The sequence below is a fragment of the Hesperophylax consimilis genome, chromosome 23 (genome assembly GCF_061612785.1).
Source record: "Hesperophylax consimilis isolate HC1 chromosome 23, BYU_Hcon_1.0, whole genome shotgun sequence".
Taxonomy (NCBI): domain Eukaryota; kingdom Metazoa; phylum Arthropoda; class Insecta; order Trichoptera; family Limnephilidae; genus Hesperophylax; species Hesperophylax consimilis.
In genome coordinates, this window is record NC_142858.1 from 18,753,733 (window position 1) to 18,774,278 (window position 20,546).

Sequence of the window (20,546 nt, forward strand, 5' to 3'; positions counted from 1 at the left end):
AAAAAGGTAAAAAAATAAGACAAACTTGTATTACAATAAATTATTACTTTACAATATTAAAACAGCATGCTATTCAAAACCCGTGCTACAATTTAGGGAAGTAATCAAACTTGTATTACAATAAATTATTACTTTACAATATTAAAACAGCATGCTATTCAAAACCCGTGCTACAATTTAGGGAAGTAATGAATCCCATACGTGCGTTTCATGATCAGCACACATGGGACATTCTGTTCAAAGAAATAGTTCATAAAAACATGCTAGCGGCACGCCGCGGCATTCCAACGGTAAACCGTGCTAGTTTGCAAGCCTTAGGAATCTGTTCGCCACCCAGGTACGCTGCGATTTGTTACCAAATTTAAGCGGAACAGTATTTTTCAAAAATGAATATATTTTTTTCTATGATTATCATGTTTTAAAATATTTTTTTAAATTAATTGGAAAGTTATAAAAGTAATACAAATTGAAAATAAGATATACACTACGCAAAAGAAATGATAAACACAACATAATATATCATAAAAAGGAAATGTCTGTAGTGGTAGGTACTAAATTTTTTGTTTTCTATCTAATAATTATCGTGGTTTTTTTCTGTTCATATACCGAAGAGTAATTGATTAAATAGTTTTATTCCCTTACATAAATAGTGATGCTGTGCTGTTGTAGGTCGTACGATTGGAACAATTAGTCCACCATCAGAATTATTTCGTGTGATAATTTAATCGTCAGATATCATTTGTTTTAAATACTGACGATTTAACTAACAGTTTCTTGCGTAAAATATGCTTTTTGATTTTTTATTTTCACATGCATTCATTAGCCATATAAATCTTGTGGCTAGGTCACCAATCTCTGATGCAGTGGATGCATTATTAAATTACTTATGGAAAAGACTAACTGCTAAGTTTGGTAAATATTTTTAACTATTTACTTTTAAACACATATTTTTCAGTTGCAACGGAGAAACGAGCTCTGAAATAAATAATGGATTACTTTACAATAAGAATGCTTAGTGAAAATACATGGAAATATAGTGACGGACTCGAAAGATCGTCTTGTTAGAACTTCTTTGTTACGCCTACAAATGTATGTAGTAAATGTTTTCAAAGCTACGAAACCATTTAAAAATAACCCATTTTTTTTGTTTAAATTCTTTATTTGATGAAGGTTTACATATATGACTGAACTGTGACATTTCCATAGCACAAGATAAATAATACCATATTTTCTGGGAATTTTTGGTTCAATGATATAATGAAAGTCCTCAACGCCCACGCCGGGGTTCGTATTTTGAAAATACGCATCGGATGATAAAATATTAAACCAAGTACTGAGAAGCTTTTTGGCTAACCTAGGATTATAAAGCAGATGGGATATGATACATTATTAACAGTGACCTACAAACTAATTTAAAAAGATCGTATTTGTTGATTAAGTAAAATTAATAGATATTGATTAGAGAGATTATATCATTTTATGATGTCAAAGTGTCCTTGAATCTACACTCAATTGAATGCGTTAGACACTTCTGCAAATAAGTGTAATAATATTACCAACTACATGTAATATAATCTAGGTACAAGGAACTATCTACAATAAGGGGGGCGTATATAAGGTGGGGGTTAGGGGGTTTAAACCTTGCCCCCCCCCCATCGACATCATTATTGCATATCGAGAGGATAGCATAGACGGTCACCAACAATCAGCAAAACTAAAGACTTTTTATTATAAACTGGAAAATAATACAAAGCAATTTTTTTAGGTTAACCCCACACAGGTGGCCCTGAGGAAAATGTTTTTTTTTTATTATTTATTCCTAAATATATTAGAAATACAAAGATATAGTTTATTGTCCTCCACGCTAGGAGTTCATCTGTGAAAAATAACAAATGTGAAATATAATAAAATTAAATATTAAAAGGATTGTAGCCATTTCCATATGTGTTTTTTTTTTGTATTCTGTAAGATTGGATGTTTTATATTGTGTTGGAAGTGAATTGTATAGTTTTATAGCCTGGAATCTGTAGTGTTTTTGTCCAAAGGATGTGTTGGTTTTTGGTATTAGTAGTTGGTGTGCATGTATTGTTCTAGTATTGCAAGAATTTTGTGAAGTTTTAAATGTTAAATAATTTCTATGACATCTTTTAGGGTGCTATGTGGGGGTTTCTTTTAAAGGGAAAGTAAGGATTGGAAGTTCTGGGAGGGTAAAAGGTAAGAGAGTTGGGTTGAGTCAAACTTGAATCTAGGGATCAGTGCCTCCAGGAGTGGCAGATATATGAATATATATCCCTCAAACTGCGGCGCAATGTGATGGATCGAGCGACCAGTTAGAGAGGTTAAAGGGTCTCTCCAAACCAGCCTCTACCGATCTGGCATCCACGCAGCTGTTGGGTAGGCGCATCCTCACCAGATGAGCCTAGACACCCCTGCTAAATCACCATCGTGACGAACCACTTGGGGTGACCTATGGCAGAGGTGTTTTTTATACATTAAATGGTTGCCGGGGCGGCGGTAAACAAACCCGCCTTCCAGGATGAATAAAAAGAGAAATTCTTTCAGAAAAAACTTTGTCATAAGAACGAACATTTTACAAAAAAATTGTTTTACGTGCGGACACTTGTAAGCATGTCTACTATTACATAAATATAAGTTCGTTATTCACATAACCTGACGTGTGACATTGTTTGTCGTTGTATCTTTGCGGGCGGACTTTGGAGAAAGTTAGTGACGAGAGTTTTTTATTATTTTCATTTTGATAGTTTTCTGCTACAAAATTGTTTGTCTATAATTTATTTATTTTGCCGAATTCACTGATAGTGACATGATCAAACAGAGAAGTGATTTGATAGTTGGTTTGGCAACCAAAACAATATTAGTAACTGGCCAAGTGAAGACAGCCAAATACTAATCCTTGAGGAAGTGCGTCTTTTTCAAAAATTTCACGGAAAGGCACTCGCGAGCAAAATGCTCATGTTATTTCAAATCTGATTTATTGACTAATTGTACTACATATTGACAAAAACTCTTTTTGCCGAGGTATGTATGAACAATATTAGTAATGAAAATGACATTATCATACTAGTCTCATCGGTAAGAGCAATGAGGAACCTTCTGGCCCGATGCAAAGCATACGTTCATAGTCACGGGCTAATGTACAATTCTAAAAAATCATCAATACTGATATTTAAAGCAAATATTGGTCCGGCTGTCATTCTGCTTATATAACTCAGCGAAACCAATCTCAAAGTCTGCAGCGAAATAAAATATTTGAGGCATGTCTTCACTGTTGACCTAAATGAAAAAAAAATGGCATAGAACGCCAAAGAAGAGTACTGAGTTTGCGAGCCAAATGCTCGCCAGGAAATTCAACAAGTGAAGTCTTCCGGTGAAGAAGCAACTATTCCAAATATACTGCCTCAACTTAGATACACACAACGCATCATGTACACACTCCGATTACAGTATAACCTAGCATACTGGACGCTGTTTGGATCCCGTTGGAGATGCAGCGCCTCACAGATGTTTACAGATGGACATAATTTTTTTATGTGAGCAAAATGCTCAAAGCGCGCCTTCTCATAGATCAAACATTTTTATTCTTAATAGAGCTTCAAATATTATGGTTGGTTTTTTTGCAAATGCGATGCTAAAAGTAACTCCTACTACGTGCCCTTATCCTTTAGCTTGTACCCAGTTCGTTCTTCACCCTCCCCGCCCACCGTTTGTGATTGTCGTGGCGGCAGGGATTTGCATGAGACCTACCCCTTACAGAAATTTCTGGGGGCCTTCTGGGATGAAACGTTCATATTAAGCCTTTTAGGCCGTGATGAACAATCATTTAAAGCCGCATTTAAGGTTACATGCCCGGGAATGAGTGCCTCATTTGGGTTACATACAAAACCTACAAATATAAGTGAGACAAAATGAACAAATTCACAATATCATTAATGAATTTGAAGATTGAGATTTTAAATGTTTTTGGTTTCAATTGCGTGTCTTGATATGACGTGTACGAATATTATAAAAAAAAAAACAGTAAGTTTAATAAAGACACTAATTTTATTCCGCACTACATGCATATTGGCACTTAAGCGTATTATAATATTCTACAAAATGCGTTGTAAAAAATGAACTGGAAATAAGAAAAGTAATGACTAAAAATACTGTCGCAATTTTTTGACAAACTTGAAAAACTATTTTTTTGTGTGCAAAGTTTTTTTTATTTGAATTTATTTTATTTCAATTAAATTTAATACAACCTTGTAAAAAAAAAAATTTAAGTTCACACACCTTCCATGTTTCAAACAAAGTTATTTTATTTTCCTTTATTGCAAAAATAAAACTGAAATACAAATGATTTTTTCTTGAATGAAATAATTTGATATCGTGTTTAGTAACTACGTTTTTCCAGATAGGTGTCAAAGAGTCCATTTCTACTGATAAATCCACACCTCACCCTTTCGTCATGTTTGGTATCTAATATGTTGAGTTTATTTTAACATTTGTCATATTTATGTGAAATATAAATTGTACTTAAGCCGATGAATGTACATATGTATTACAAAACACAGAGTCTATCCAAGTTTCTATCCCGCAAGCAGGGGTACCTACCACTCACCTCGGGGTATTTTTCTTTTTTCGCCTTTCATATTTCACGACCATAATATGAAGAAAACGTATATTTTACATGAGTAAGGTCTAGGCGTCCCCGTCGTTTTGAACATCCAATCTCGTTGAATTTGAAAATCTCCCCTCCGCTGCAATACCCGTCCCCGCAACTCCAGCCCTCCGTGACTTTTCAGCCGGCATTAGTTCTCCTTATCACGTATGCTGTATCTTCACCTGTCTGCTATCTGCTCAAAGATGTTATATTTTTTGTTTGAAATTCGAATTTCCCAGCCGTATAATATACGGTGTGAAGAGTATTGTATCTCTCTCGCTCGCACTTGAAATTATGTGACCAAAGCACCTATGAGGTTAACTAAGAATAATAATAAAAAAATACGTTATTTAAAAAATGCAAGTTATATGTTGATTGTTTTTAAAGAATTTAAGAATCATAAAAATAATAATTATAAATTATTATAAGCATTAATTACTCGCCTGAAATATCCATACAAATTGAAAATATCTGCCGAGTAAAATTATATTTGTATCAATCGGCGAACGCAAGGACCGGCAAAGAAAATTATGGCGTCAAAGAAAGGTAAAAGCCAAGTAAAATATTCTGAAACTTTCTTTATAAACCAGCAAGTATTTATTTTGTAAACGCAACCCAATAGTCTGCGCAGTCCCTGCACGCAGGTTATTTTCGCGTGGCTAATATGGCTTAGTTGTGCCTGATTCATTGACGGGTTATACAGGCTCAAGGTTTGTAGACAATGTATTTAGCAAGGTTGTCTCATTCAGGCACTTTTCGGAGATAAAACGCATAGGGCCGCTCGCAAGCTCGTGACGTCACTCGAAGGCCAGTTAGGAGTCCGAAAGGAACGATCTCTTTTACCCACTAGGTAAAATATGTTATGTTATTTTTTTGGTAAATCTTAGTTGATTTCCTCGTACTTATGTTTATACATATGGAATTAAAGATGATAACAAAAATGTGGTAATGGGTATTGAATCGTAGAAAAGAAGACTAAAAGTATTATCACTCACTGAAATGTTATACGGGGTCAAATGAGACGATAGATTTTTAACAGTATATAACAATTTTGTGTACAATAGTGAATGGTAGAAAAAGTCGGGGACGCCCGAGGAAGACTTAAAGCATTATCATCAAACCATTCATAACTCCGAACAATGCCGGGTACACTTAAGCCATTAAATATAATTTTTTGTACATCTTTCCAGGCACTGTAGGTTTGTACATACCATGTACATACTTTGAATATATCACCATTACATACTTTTAACCACTGTTGAATTTGCAGCCACCTCTGGTCTGGAGCCCCAAACACTTGACTCATCGCATAAACGGGCGGTCCGTTTGTTAGATAACCCTGTCTTAACAAACGGATTCATTATTTAGAACACAACCGTCAGGTGGTAATGCAGTCTTTGTTTTACTGGTATTTCAATGAAAAATGCTCCGAAGAACTTGTGACATATATAACATCGGTGACGGTGCATAGTCGGAAAACATGACAAACGCATGGCCAATACTTGGTTGAGATTATTTATCTCACGAGAACGGGTTGTTTCTACGTAACGTTCTTGATTTGAACAGTTCGGCTGAAGAAAGATTTTCGTGTTTCCTCTCTCCTCCAACATAGGTCTCTTCAAAACCCATTTTAACAACCCAATCTTTTCTAAAATACCCTCCCTACTGCATCCCTAAAGATGACATAGGCCGTGAGAAATGATTTCTTTGATTAATTCACTCATTAGAAACGTGATTAAATAATGATGAAACATGCGATGAAACAAGTAATGAATTGTTTGTTTCATCCAGTGATGTAGCGGGTTATGGAAACATTGATGAAACACGCAAAGAAACTAGTAATGAAGCCGTTTACGTTTCTAGTAACAAAATACGTTACGAAACAGTGTTGAAACTTGCGATTAAAGTAGTGATGGAGTCTTTGATGAGTAAGTCCAGTAAGGTAACATGGGAAAAAAATTAAATAAAATAGTGCTGAAACATGACATGAAACTAGTGAAGAAGCCTTTGAAGATCCCAGTTTTTTTAAATTGTGATGAAGAAGTGATGAAAAATGCGATGATACAAGTAATCAATTCTTAGTTTAATCCGATGATTTAGGAGTTATGTAAACAGTGATGAAATATGTGAAGAAACTAGTAATGAAGTCTTTGATGAATCCAGTGATATAAAAGTGATGATAACAGTGATTGTTTGGTATTGAAAGAGTTTTTGATAAAATCTACAATTTTTCCCATCATATACTTTCATACCTACTATCCATTTCCTTCCTTAAAAACAGCCTTACCCACACTTGAAAAGAAGAAGATTTTATGTTGCATTGTAAATTGTCGCAAGTCAACAGTCGAATTCGTGTCGTATAGCAAGAAGGTGCAATCGTAGTATCCTCATTGTACTTATTATTATTATTTTATTTTTTTTAAATTTCCTATCAAAACTCCTATTTTAACTCTTCTTCAGGTAAATGGTGCTGCAAAATACAAGCACAACAACACATTTTTTATTAATAAAACATGAAATTTGAAGAACTCCATGAACTATGCGCAAAACTCCTATTTTAACTCTTCTTTAGGTAAATAGTACTGCAAAATACAAGCACAAAAACACATTTTTTATTAATAAAACATGAAATTTGAAGAACTCCATGAATTATGCGCAATTTTATTGAAATGAAATCGAAAACGGATATAATTAAAAACATTAAAAAATGTGCAGTCATAAATCTTTTTTGATATGAAAAACAAGATCAAAATAATGTGTTTTTATAGATAGTATGTAATAGCAAATTTATAAACTCATTTAAGGTAACATCAGTATAATTACACTTTAAATATATAGCTGAAAAAACATTTCTTCACTAAGTAGTACCATATCAATTATTTTATTTATACATCATCAAAACAGACATCAAAGTGAAAATAAAAAATTCTTTACCGTTTTGGCATTATATTCTAATATTCCAGACTTTCATAATTTACTCGTTTAATTTATTGGTAAATTTTTCCTGTCGAATCCATCTTTAATATTTAACTAAAGATTCTTAATCTTTGAAATGCCAAAACTATGATTGTACTCATTGTTGCTTTTATATTCTTTAGTAAAATAGCAAATTATCCAAAGAAAATGCAAGACATACTAGCAGTGTAGGAGAATATATACCAGTATATACAAATATTGTTGTATTATTTTTTTGTCATATTTCAAAAACATTCAATTTTTCAGACACTCAACATTTATTAAAAAAACATCATCATAAATTTTGAAAGGCCTTTATAATATCCTGTAAAATTGTAATGAGAGATTGTTTATCCTTACTTCTAGTAAATTTATTATTTTATAAAATTTATGAATATTCAATATATAATATTTATAAAGATAGAAAATTTTAATACCCCAGGATAGAATAATTTTATTGTTCAATGAAGTTTTGAGTAAATAACACTGAATTTCACAAGCAGAATTAGAAGACTTCAGGAAAATACATGAAAATTAACGTAAAGATTTATCATTATATGCTATTTTTGGTATGGTTAATTTTTGTGAATATATTTTGAATTTCGAAGTTAATTGTTAACATATTTTGAATTTAATGACTGATTTAAATTCTAAAACATTTTTTTGTTGTGAATAAAGGTGACGCACTTTTATCAAAATTTAAGATAGAACATTGTTAACATTGTAAAATATTTATTTTTCGGAATAAATTTATTGAGTAAAACCTCAAATTGTAATATTTAAATATTGAAGACAATATTAGTGATTTCTAAACGAAAATCTGAAAGAGAAAAATCAGAAAAGGATATGGTCACATCTAGGACACGAACCCAGGACCCTTGTCTTTCCGGGACACCGCTCTACCAACTGAGCTAATGGGACCCTATCCCCCTCGGTCACTTTTAACTGTATCATACTTCGAATAAGAACTACCAACATTGTCTTCATTTTTTCACCGCACATTTTTTATTAGCAACTATCTCTATGTACGATCGCAAGATTCAACCCGAACTAAATGCAATCTAGACAGTGTCATTTTAGATAAACCTTTCGTATTTTTTATTTATTTTTAATGTCCTAGATGTGACCGTATCCTTTTCTGATTTTTCTGTTTCAGATTTTCGTTTAGAAATCACTACTATTGTCTTCAATATTTATTGTAAAATATGTACATCCTTCCCAAACAACAATAGTATTCAATTTACTTTCCAATTCTCAAGTTTCAGTACAAGAGTGAAAGTCACCCTGGGTTTAATATCAGTACATTCTCATTTTATTTATAAAACAAAAAATTTATGAGTTTATTAACACAAAAACGTGAAAATAAATACATTTCAATATGAAGGCACAATTTGAATAAACATCACTAAATGACTGAAATATAACGAAAGATTTTAAAATGAGCATTTTTTAGAGTTGAAAATAATATTGAATTTGATTTAAAGGTAAAACTGAAATACATATGTAGATGTTTTCATTACATTGATGTTTAAATACTAAATACTAATAATAATACATTGTATTTGAAAACAGGATTATGTTGGGAAGTTTACATTGCACACAAAATCAGCGTTATTCCTAAAACTAGTTTCCAAAAAATATACAGGTGGTCGTGGTCATAATGCACGGAGAAAACTATAAAATAATTATTGATTATGGTTTAGAGAAAAAATAAACTAGGATGGTTGTATAAATGCAGTTGATTTTTGATGGACAGATCATTCAAAAAGTCAAAATAAATATATCAAAAATGTAAATCTGAAAACGTACAGTTAAACTAGTGATGAAGTTTTTGATGAATTCAGTGACTTGAAATGTGATGAAAACAGTGATGAAACAAGAATAAACGCCGAATTAAAATTCGCTGGGCGGCATTAGGGTGAGAAGTAGGAGGCAAGAAGAAATAATAAGAGTCAAAAAGAGAAAAGAAGAGTCAGGAAGAGATAAGAAGAGGCAAAAAGAACAAAGAATAGCCAAAAAAACAAGAAGATCTAAGAAGGGCAGAGATGAGGCAAGAATAAGGAATTATTTCTAAAAAAAGAAGAAGAAAACAACGCCCCTGAAGACACCGTGACAGAAGTGCTTCTAACTGGGGCGCTACATTAATATCGTATTATTCCATTCATCTGTGATGAAAAGAGTTTGGGCTCTTGCGGCATGGGGAGGAGAAGAAAATTGGTTAGAGGAAAGTGGGAAAGTATCTGGCTTTGCACATATGGTCACCAAATACGGCTAAAGCCATTTAAAGCAATGCTTCGATTTCGAATGGTGGTCTTCCACAACTTTCACCATGGTGATGCTGAGAGTATCGACCACCATGTGCGACTTTAGTGCAAATACAATTATTCTCAACCATTTCCCTGTCATTTCCTTGTCACGATTGTTTGCCAAAATAGACTTTCAATTTGAAATTTTGAATGCCTTCAAAGGCAATATGTGCAAAGCGGTAGTAAATAACCTTGAATTTACATCATCAATACATAAGTATCACTGCAAATATTCCTGTTATTTTTCCCTTTTATTCCGAACACTATTTAAATTATAATATTTAACGTAATAAATATTACCAATGCATTATAAATAAATCATTGCAAATGCATTCCGAGTCGCTTAGCGCCACTCGCACTGCAGTAAATTTAATCTCCGCTGGAAAATCACCGCTCTACCTCCTGGATGAGCTAAGCTTATTAAATATATTTTCTACGAACCTCGATCTAGGCTTGTTCTATTTTCTCTATTTAAAAATCAGAAAGTATTCAACATGGCTATTGAAGTGTCAGATTTATTTACTTTATATTCTGTAATTATTTTTTACATTACATCATTTGAAATTTTTGTTTTACGATATCCTGTTTTTTTTTTAAATACAATTAATCGTACTTTAACTTAAGAACAAATTCACGACATTTTTTTAATACTTCGACAAATTTCTTATTTCTTAAATCGCGTGTATTTATTTCAGATAGTATAGGCTACCCCACTCCAAAGCAAATTAAGATTAAGAAAAAAAAATTAAATATTAAAAAATTTTACAATTTTACAAGTTAACGTAATTTTATAGTTGAACCATAATAACCCAAATAATTACACAGATTAGATATTTCCCTAAGTACTCTCCTCGCAAGTATTTTTGATTAGAATATCAAAAAAAAAAATTGACGAACTAAATTAATGATTCAGCCTTGAGAACGCTGCGATGTTATATATATTTGCAACAACAAGTGGCAAAGTAAAATGGATTCGATTAAAACATGGATTACTAATACAAGTTTTATTTTTGCAGGTATTTTGCATTAAAGGAAAAAAAATCACTTTCTTTATATTTAACTATTGGATTCCAACCCAGAAAAGTGTATTTTAGGTGCATTTATATATTAAATATGCTTACTTTGTAATGTAAAATGGAATTCTTTCTACTTATTAACTTTATTTATAGGTAAATGTTAGTTTGTACTGATAACCTATATATTTTACTTGACTGAGCATAGCAAAGTCCTGTTTTAACCGGTGACTTTTGGGAGTAATATAATGCTAATATTAAAATTAAATGGCATTATTGATGTTGTGTTAGCCGATAAGATTTTCAGGAAATCGGTGAAGTGCACTGCCAAATTAAAATATCTTGAAAATCATCGTACAGATATCAAATTTTTGAAAAAAAATAAAACCTTCCAGGTTTTCAATATAAGCACTCTAGTACACCCAAAATTCACGAGCCGATACTGGTTTTAACCCTAACTACTTGAGTGTTATGCATTAAGTTCGTCTGTAATTTTTTTTTGTTTTGTTGAGTTAAAGACAGTGGCCGTTTTGACTCTTCGGGTGAGGCAGTAGCCGATAGGCACCATAAAAAAACGTTTATCTGAATCTGATTCTAGAGAAAATACTTATGGTAGATTATATACTACTTAGGTACTTTAAAAGAATTAGCTGTGGCTCGGCGAAAACTTAATGAACGATAAGTTAATGATTCAATAAATATTCTTTTTCAAATGTGATCAAAAGTCGAATCGTAACGTTTATTAATTTATTACATAGGTAATAAGTACTTACATACAAATCTTATGATTCAAGAGAAAATTTAAAACTTTTTGGAGGCGAGGTTTAGTGTTCACGAAATTGTTAAATAATTTGAAAAAGTTAGTTTTACAGCGGTAAACTAGTTGGTTTTACTATTCATTCAAAGGGTTTGTAAATATTTAATCGCGTTTAATATGATTAATCAAATTTATATCCAAATGTTTTGTTGTTGTCCTCGACCAACTTTTTCTTGTTGATAATATCAGCCACTTTAATTTTGTTTCAAAGAATGAAATCATCCACTTAATTTTTTTTCTGAGTGACATAATCACCAACAAATCTGCGAAACATTTCCACCCACTTTTATATTAATGTTACTGAAAATATCATCCACCACGGGAAAGAAAAAATAATAAATTAACTAAAACTCTCTCGTATTTTTATACTTTTTATAGATGTGATGCTTTACCACACTGAGAAAGTAAAATATTAAGTATAAAATATGAAGTATAAAGTAAGAAGTATAAAGTGTGAATAAATTATGAGTTGTTAATTATTTTTCGTTCGCCTTTTAATCTAAGTGCAAGAAGATTTAAATGTTAGCACAAGAAAGGTGTTTTAGCGTTATCTCTTTTCAGTGAAATCTCCTGCTTTAAACCCCGAAAATACTTCAACATTGATTGAGGGTTGAAAGATTTGCATTACAAGAGGAAAAAATGATCTCGACCCTCTACATGTCGACAAAGGAGAGTTTAGCTGAGAAAGCTTTTGGCGGGCGCGTGTGCGTGCGAGTATTTCAGCAAATGCTCGAGAATAATACATTCATCAGGGTACCCACATTAGCGTCATAAAAATTCCATTAAGAATACTTTTTACAAAAAGACCCCGCTATCAATCACTAGCGACACCTCCTCCAGTCGTCCCGCGTATCACAGATTCGGCCGTGTTGATTTAAACTCCCAAATGGCCTTACAATTTCTCTTAAACTGTAATACATCAAATTTTCTCGAGATGCGGAAAGCGTTCCGGTGAGCTGCGCTCGGGATGATGCTCTGCTCCAGATACAACTTTTATATCTCATCAACTAAATACTTTGTCTTCAATTCTTTTTTTGTTAATAGAAGATTGTGTATTTTAAAAAATATATATTTCTGCTTAAATGAAAGTTTTACGTCTATTTAGCTAAATCGCTATAGCTTTGAATCGAAATGTATCAAAACAAAAGTGTAAATAACATTGTTATCTTAACATCAAATAAAATTTTTAAATTATTAATAACGTGCGATTGGTACCTACTATTTTTGCGAAAGGTTAATGAAATATGTTGCCAAACATGTAATTATTTTTATCTTATCCGCTAGAGGTTTTTTTTGTGGAAGAAACATAAAGTTATCTCTGTCGAAACTCAGAATAGAACATACCTACATTACCTACCTGCCGTATTCTCAAAAAAAAAACAAAACTAGTTCATCGCAAATAATAACATGAGTACTTGCTAACCTGCTTATATATTATAATCTGGTGGCCGTTCCTCCAATCGGAATTACGTTCACTGAACCAGAAGGCGAATCGTTCAAAGGAAGGTGTCACCCACTAATAGTTTGTAAAATAGGAATACCTAACGATTTGCTCCCAGCCAGCCTAGCCAGCGCGATACCAAGCCAGCCTTGACGCAATCACGTGCCTAATGTTAGAAGAATTCACTGGGTGTATGTTCTAATGATGTTTTAGCCCACGAAGGTACTTGGAAAATAATGAAAATACTCATAGGTAGGTATAATCTCGAAGGGTGTCAGTTTTAATATTTTTTTATTAAACGGTGTTATCACTTATCTACTCAATTATTTAAAAAAAATGTTTATTATCCATTGAGTTCACTGCAAAGTTATTTGTAGATAATGCATTATAAAATAGATAATTTGGTAAGCGGGTTTGGGAACCATTTATTCTATAACTAACACCTCTGCCATAAGTCACCATAAGTGGTTCGCTACGTTTGGTGATATAGCAAGAGTGCCCGGGTTTGTCGGGTAAAGTGTGTTCAGGATGCGCTTGCCCACCAGTTACGTACCGTGCCAGATCGAGAGAGGCTGATTTGGGGGGACCCTTCGACATCTTTAACTGGTCTTTCGATATATATATATTTATATGTCCGTCACTCTTGGACACACTGATCCTAATTCCTAACAACCCTAATACCTTTTACCTTTCCAGAACTTCCTCTCCTTTCTTTTCTTAAAAAAGACCCCTCACACAGCATCCCAAAATATGACAAAGATATGTAACTGAATGTGATTAATGTTAAAAAAAAATAGTAAATAATATTGGCATCACTTAGTGGCGTCATTTTGCATTAAATGAAAATAAAAAACTTTGGTAATAACATATGTATATCATTGAATACAAAATCTTGATGAAAAAAATTTGTTCAGTTTATATAAATGTGACCAATCTAATCTTAAATGATAAGATTTTGCATTATGTCCCATTTGCTAAAAACTGAATGTCACCATAGATGTCTTTATAATCTACTGCTTTTTTGGGAATAATGATTGATGATTAGTTATTGTTCAAATTTTGTTGCAATATACCGTCAAATTGTCCATCTGGTAACTCGTGTATTACATGTTTTTAATTTATTTTAGAATCATTTTATTATTGTATGTAGTATTACTTTAAGTTTGTTATTGCTCTATGTTTGCATCAATTAAATGTAAATTGCTAACCTCGATTGTTAATTATCCTCAATTTTTAATTGTTAATTATTAACTTCGATTGGTAATTGTTAACCGGCTTGTAATTTTTAATCGAACATCCAGGAAATAGTGATGAAATGTAAATTCAAATATGTTTTCATAAACACCATTCCATTTATGTGCCACACAAAGCTTTCCTTCTACAGGTATTTCCGGTCTAGCATCCAGTTTCAGCAGATTAATTAAATCAAATATTTGTTATGTTAAAATGTCGCAAATATTTCATGTTTTGCATTTAGTTTTGTGATCCTATTTTACAGATACTCTTCTCAATGGTAAACTAAATGAAATGTTTTTGTTTACCTTTTCTTACTGAGTGCATTTTTCAGATATGTTTTACTATTCGTTTTTAAGAGAAAACCCTCTGGATTAAAAAGTGTAAAAATGTAAGTGTCTTTTGTTATTTTCTCTAGCAACATAAATTGAATAACTGTTATTGACAGTTTTCACTTTTTTTAAATCGGCTCTATTTTTAGGCTAAGCTTTTCCCAAAAATAAGCACCAGTATACACTAGGACAGAATAGGGTTACCAGAAATTTTATATTGAAAACTGAATTTGCATGTCGAGTATGTAATAGAAATACTACCTAATAAAAGATAATAATTTTAAAAAAAATACTCATGTCGACAGTTTAGTAGGAAATCGGCTTATATAGGAAGTTAACTGTGAAATCGGCTAACATAGGTGGTTTGATAAGAAATCGGCTAACATAAGCAGTTTATTATGAAATCGGCTAGCATAGGCACTTTCGTGTAAAATCGGCTAACGTCGTCAGTTCACCATGAAATCGGCTAAAAAAAGTAGTTTAGTATGAAATCGACTCACATAGACAATAAGTTTTAATCTGATCGTAATTGACAGTATGGTTTTCGTGTGAAGTAAAGTTCGATCGAATTCACATAAAAAAAAAACAAGAACATAGTTACGAAGTCGTGTCTTATACTAAGTTTATTTCAAAATTGAAGTTTAATTTAAATTTGAATAACATAGATAGTTTAACATGAATACGATGCACGACGGTTTAGCATGATGCAACCAGAGCGATAGACGATATGCAACAAAGCTGTTGGGAGTCAACCGCGCATATTAACACTTGATACCGGTGATGTTAGTTAATTCATTATAAAGTTCGCAGTAGACAAGAGTCCGTACAATTGCTAAACAGGGAGTGTTGAGCAAATGGGCTTTGAGCTCACGAGGAGAGAAGGCGTGAGCTTTGTGTGTTTACAGCTTAGTACTTTTGATTGTATTTTCAGCTTCATCCCAGATCATTTCCAAATGCACGAGACCGTTCAACGAGACCAGGACTAGCACCAAATTATTAATTTTTCACGGTTGTTTGGGCTCTATGCGCTTGCACTTGCAGTAAAATTATTGAAGTAAGCAATACATTTTATGTTTATAACTATTCAGATGCTTCTAAAGTAGATTTTATAGAATTAAACGTTTTGTTTTGCAATGGAAAAAGAGGTTGACTTTGATTTGTTTGGTTCCGTATTAGATTACCACTGGATCTTTTGAGCACATACAGATGGAATATTTAATTAAATTTTTCATGGATAAGTTTTTATAATGTTAATTATTTACGATAACGAACACGGTTTTTTGATTTTTTTAACCCTTCAAAGTGCAAAATAACAAAGAAAACTGTTCACAAAAAGTGTATATTATATTACGTTTTCCAATAAAATCTAAAGTAATGTGTATAAATTTACTTATCGAAAAAAGAAAGCAATACTGAAAATAATGTAGGTACATCTAAAACTTATATGCCTTTCACATTTAGTTTTTAATCTTAAGCAATCTGCATGTCATTATCTTCATAGCCGACGATTTATTATTCAAACAACTGAACTGTTAAAATATAAGACTTACATTTACAATCCTCTTACATATTATAATCCAATACTGACAATTAACACTCTGATGGGCAATGTAATTTTACCACTTTGGAAGGCCAATGTGACCTAGTCAGGCCGTAATTTTTTTAATTTTTTTTTGGAAAGTTTTTTGATACATACAGGCACATATTTATTTATTATTACACGCCCTGATGGGCTTTTAAACACTACAAAATTTAAAAGTAGAGTATCACAGTTATTATAAATTCTACAAAATTAAAACAATAAAGGAAACATAATACATCGAAAAGAAAAAAAAAAATGTTACAACAAAAGCATATAATAAAATAAGATACATATATATATAATTATACAAAACATAAGACGGTAAAAAAAATCCCACAAAGGCGAAGAAGGTGCGTGGGCATTATAAGTTATGAATTCAAAACAGTAGTGGTTAAATAAAAAAAAATAAAAAATATAGTAGCTATAGTTAGATTAATATGATTTTACTGGAGTTTTTGCGTGATTAATAAAAGTTAATAAACTATAAAAAAATATTTAATAAACAGGTATAAAGGCAGGTTTGCAACTTGTGTGTATGAACTTGTCAATATGTTGTATATGTGTATATAACGCGATGAAAGTCCCTTTTCTACATAAAAAAATTAACATAAAAAGTTATCGCAGTATATTGTTAAGCCAGTATAGCAATACTAATATAAATCCAACACCACTCGTGCATCTTTATTCGCTTTAAGATTAGCATCTGGAAGTTTTCGGGTGTAAATTTGACCCCTGAGCAGGTATCCAAATCGCAGATCCAACTTGACCTTAATACCATGCGCGATGGCCTGTCCAGGCCATGTGGTATAGTCTTTGACGTTTGTGTCTTAATTTTAGGTACTTTAAACCAAAAAAATTAAATATTAATTAGAAACTATTAAAACCTATTCTAAACACTGATACGCACTATATTTTATCTCAATCTTTATTCAACTATGCACTCTTGGCTCAACCTAAACTAAAACCTTCACAAGTATTTATATTTAAAAGTAAATATGGGTAGCCTCCCCACGTCACTGCCATCCATTCCGCGAAATAAAAGTGCATTAAATTGATTGCCACCCGTTCCAAATGCTAAATTGCGCTGAAGGATCCAGATGAAATCATCGTGACCCCCCTCCTCCCGAATTACTCGCTTTCCTTTGACCACATAACCCTCCCACGATATAAATGTGCATTATATTGATTACCACCCGTTCATTCCAAGTTGTGATCAGGGACCAAGAAGAAAATATTGTCACCCGGATCCTACGCTTCCCATGTATTAACCAAAATAGTTTTAGGGTGAACCTACAAAAATTATAAAAAAAATCAATAAAAATAATCTAAAATATTCGAAAGATTCTAGGATTAACAATTCAGGACACAAGCCACTGTATATTTAAAAAATCTCTTAGAAAATGGAAGGCATTGGAAAGAAGATAAAGAAAATAAGTTTAACTGGGTTTGCCAGCGAGTTTTAGGGTAGCGGCAAGTGACTCTTTAGTTATTTCCCTTCAAAGTGGTGGATCTCATTTTCAAGGAGTTTCATCTTTGGAAGAGTGAAAAATTTTTGAAGTCTATCTTCTGGATAGGTAGAGAAAATAAATTTAATTAACTAAATCATTGGGTACCTAAATGTACATAGTTGTGTAATTAGGTACTTTAATTTACTGTATATAACATATAAACTATATATATATATATAATATCATGTAGAATTGCAGAACACAAGGTAGATGTCACTAATAAACGCTTAACTTCATCCATAGTACAACATGTCCAATGAAGGTCATAAAATGGACTTTAATAATACCACAACAATAGCTAGCATATACAATGAGCCAAAAAGAATTTACCGCGAAGCAATTGAAATTCATAAACATAAAAATAATATGAAATAATACCAGAAATGACTCAATTAGAATTCCCAACACCTGGAAAGTTATAATTGACCAAAATAACCCAAAACCGACATTTCCAAAATTCTCAGAAACACTTCCAACAAGTTCAAAGCAACCCAATCAGGTCGCTACACACATACTGCTTGATATTGCCAACCCCGCCCCCACCCCCTCTGCCGTCAAATCACTATCAACACGCATACTTCGTCCTAGACATAAGAATTGATAAGCACCCACTTGTATCTTGACTTCCGGACCGAACAGACACGCGAAAGCGTTCAGTTTGAGACGAAATTCAGGACATAAGGCCTCTGAAGATGGACAGTGCGATCTGTCCGAAACGTCAGAAATTGAAAAGTCCTTTTAAGGACTACTTTACGCGGGTAAACCGAGAACATTATTCTACATATATATATATATATATATACAAAATATATATAAATATAATATTTTGCATTTCAAAAGCGTAATAATGAGGATGAAGTGGGAATTTAAACTACAGTATTATTATATTTCCAATATTGCCCAATATCACTTGTTGGATTTGACAATGCCTCGCATAAGTATTGACACTATCTGTCGGCTTCGAGTGTTGTATTATATGAAACCTCATCATTCATCAATCGTATTGCTTCAGAGCCATTAATAGCCGTTCTGGTTCATAACCATTAGATTCGTCCAGACAACGCACATGAGCCATTCGCAACTAGCAAGTAGATTCATAAATACTTGCACATTGATGAGAAGGCCCGAATACATTATAGTGTCGTAATTGATTTCATTCACTCCGTTTTGCCTTTTGACTGATTAATTATTCATTTGCTTGTTAGGAATGGTTCATGTGCGTCGTGTAGAGTGATTGGACGAAGCTTTTGCCATTGGCAGCAGTGTATGAACCGGGCCGGTTTGCCAAAATGCCTGTAGAGCAAAACCGCGAATCCATTACTTACCAGCAACCCTCAAAGTTGGATTTGTAATAACCGAACTGCTCCCCACCGCAATTTGCATATCATTGAAAATCTGTCGATAAACTTAGGCCACCCGGCTTTAGTACTATTTCAAATGAATCCATTTCGTCTTATCTGCTTGATCCTCTTAAGAAAACTTTTAAATTATGAAGGTGGTTCTGTAGGCCAATAGAAACCGCTTTCTTTGTTGTCTGTAATATTTATTTCAGAAGACATGCCTTTTCATATATTTTAATAATGTAATTATTTTGATATTTATATTAAAAGCATTTGATAATCTAGAATTGCATTCATTGATAAGCTTTCGTATTCCATTATGTAATAATAGAAGTCGGTATTTATTTCAATACTGAAGACAATATTAGTGATTTTTAAACGAAAATCTGAAACAGAAAAATCAGAAAAGGAAACGGTCACATCTGGGACTCGAACCCAGGACCCTTGTCTTTCCGGGACAATGCTCTACCAACTGCGCTAATGGGACCCTATCCTATTCGGTCACTTTTAACTGTATCATACTTCGAATAAGAACTACCAACGTTGTCTTCATTTTTTCACCGCACATTTTTATTGGCAACTATCTTTATGTATGATCGCAAGATTCAACCCGAACTAAATGCAATCCTAGACAGCGTCTTATAGATAAACCTATCTTATTGTTTTTATTTTTAATGTGCGACATCTATTGACTTTTTCTGCAAGTCTAGAAAATGAATTATTATTTTTCGGAATAACTTATTGAGTAAAACCTCAAATTATAATATTTAAATACTGAAGACAATATTAGTGATTTTTAAACGAAAATCTGAAACAGAAAAATCAGAAAAGGAAACGGTCACATCTGGGACTCGAACCCAGGACCCTTGTCTTTCCGGGACAATGCTCTACCAACTGCGCTAATGGGACCCTATCCTATTCGGTCACTTTTAGTTTCAGATTTTCGTTTAAAAATCACTAATATTGTCTTCAGTATTTAAATATTATAATTTGAGGTTTTACTCAATAAGTTATTCCGAAAAATAATAATTCATTTTCTAGACTTGCAGAAAAAGTCAATAGATGTCGCACATTAAAAATAAAAACAATAAGATAGGTTTATCTATAAGACGCTGTCTAGGATTGCATTTAGTTCGGGTTGAATCTTGCGATCATACATAAAGATAGTTGCCAATAAAAATGTGCGGTGAAAAAATGAAGACAACGTTGGTAGTTCTTATTCGAAGTATGATACAGTTAAAAGTGACCGAATAGGATAGGGTCCCATTAGCGCAGTTGGTAGAGCATTGTCCCGGAAAGACAAGGGTCCTGGGTTCGAGTCCCAGATGTGACCGTTTCCTTTTCTGATTTTTCTGT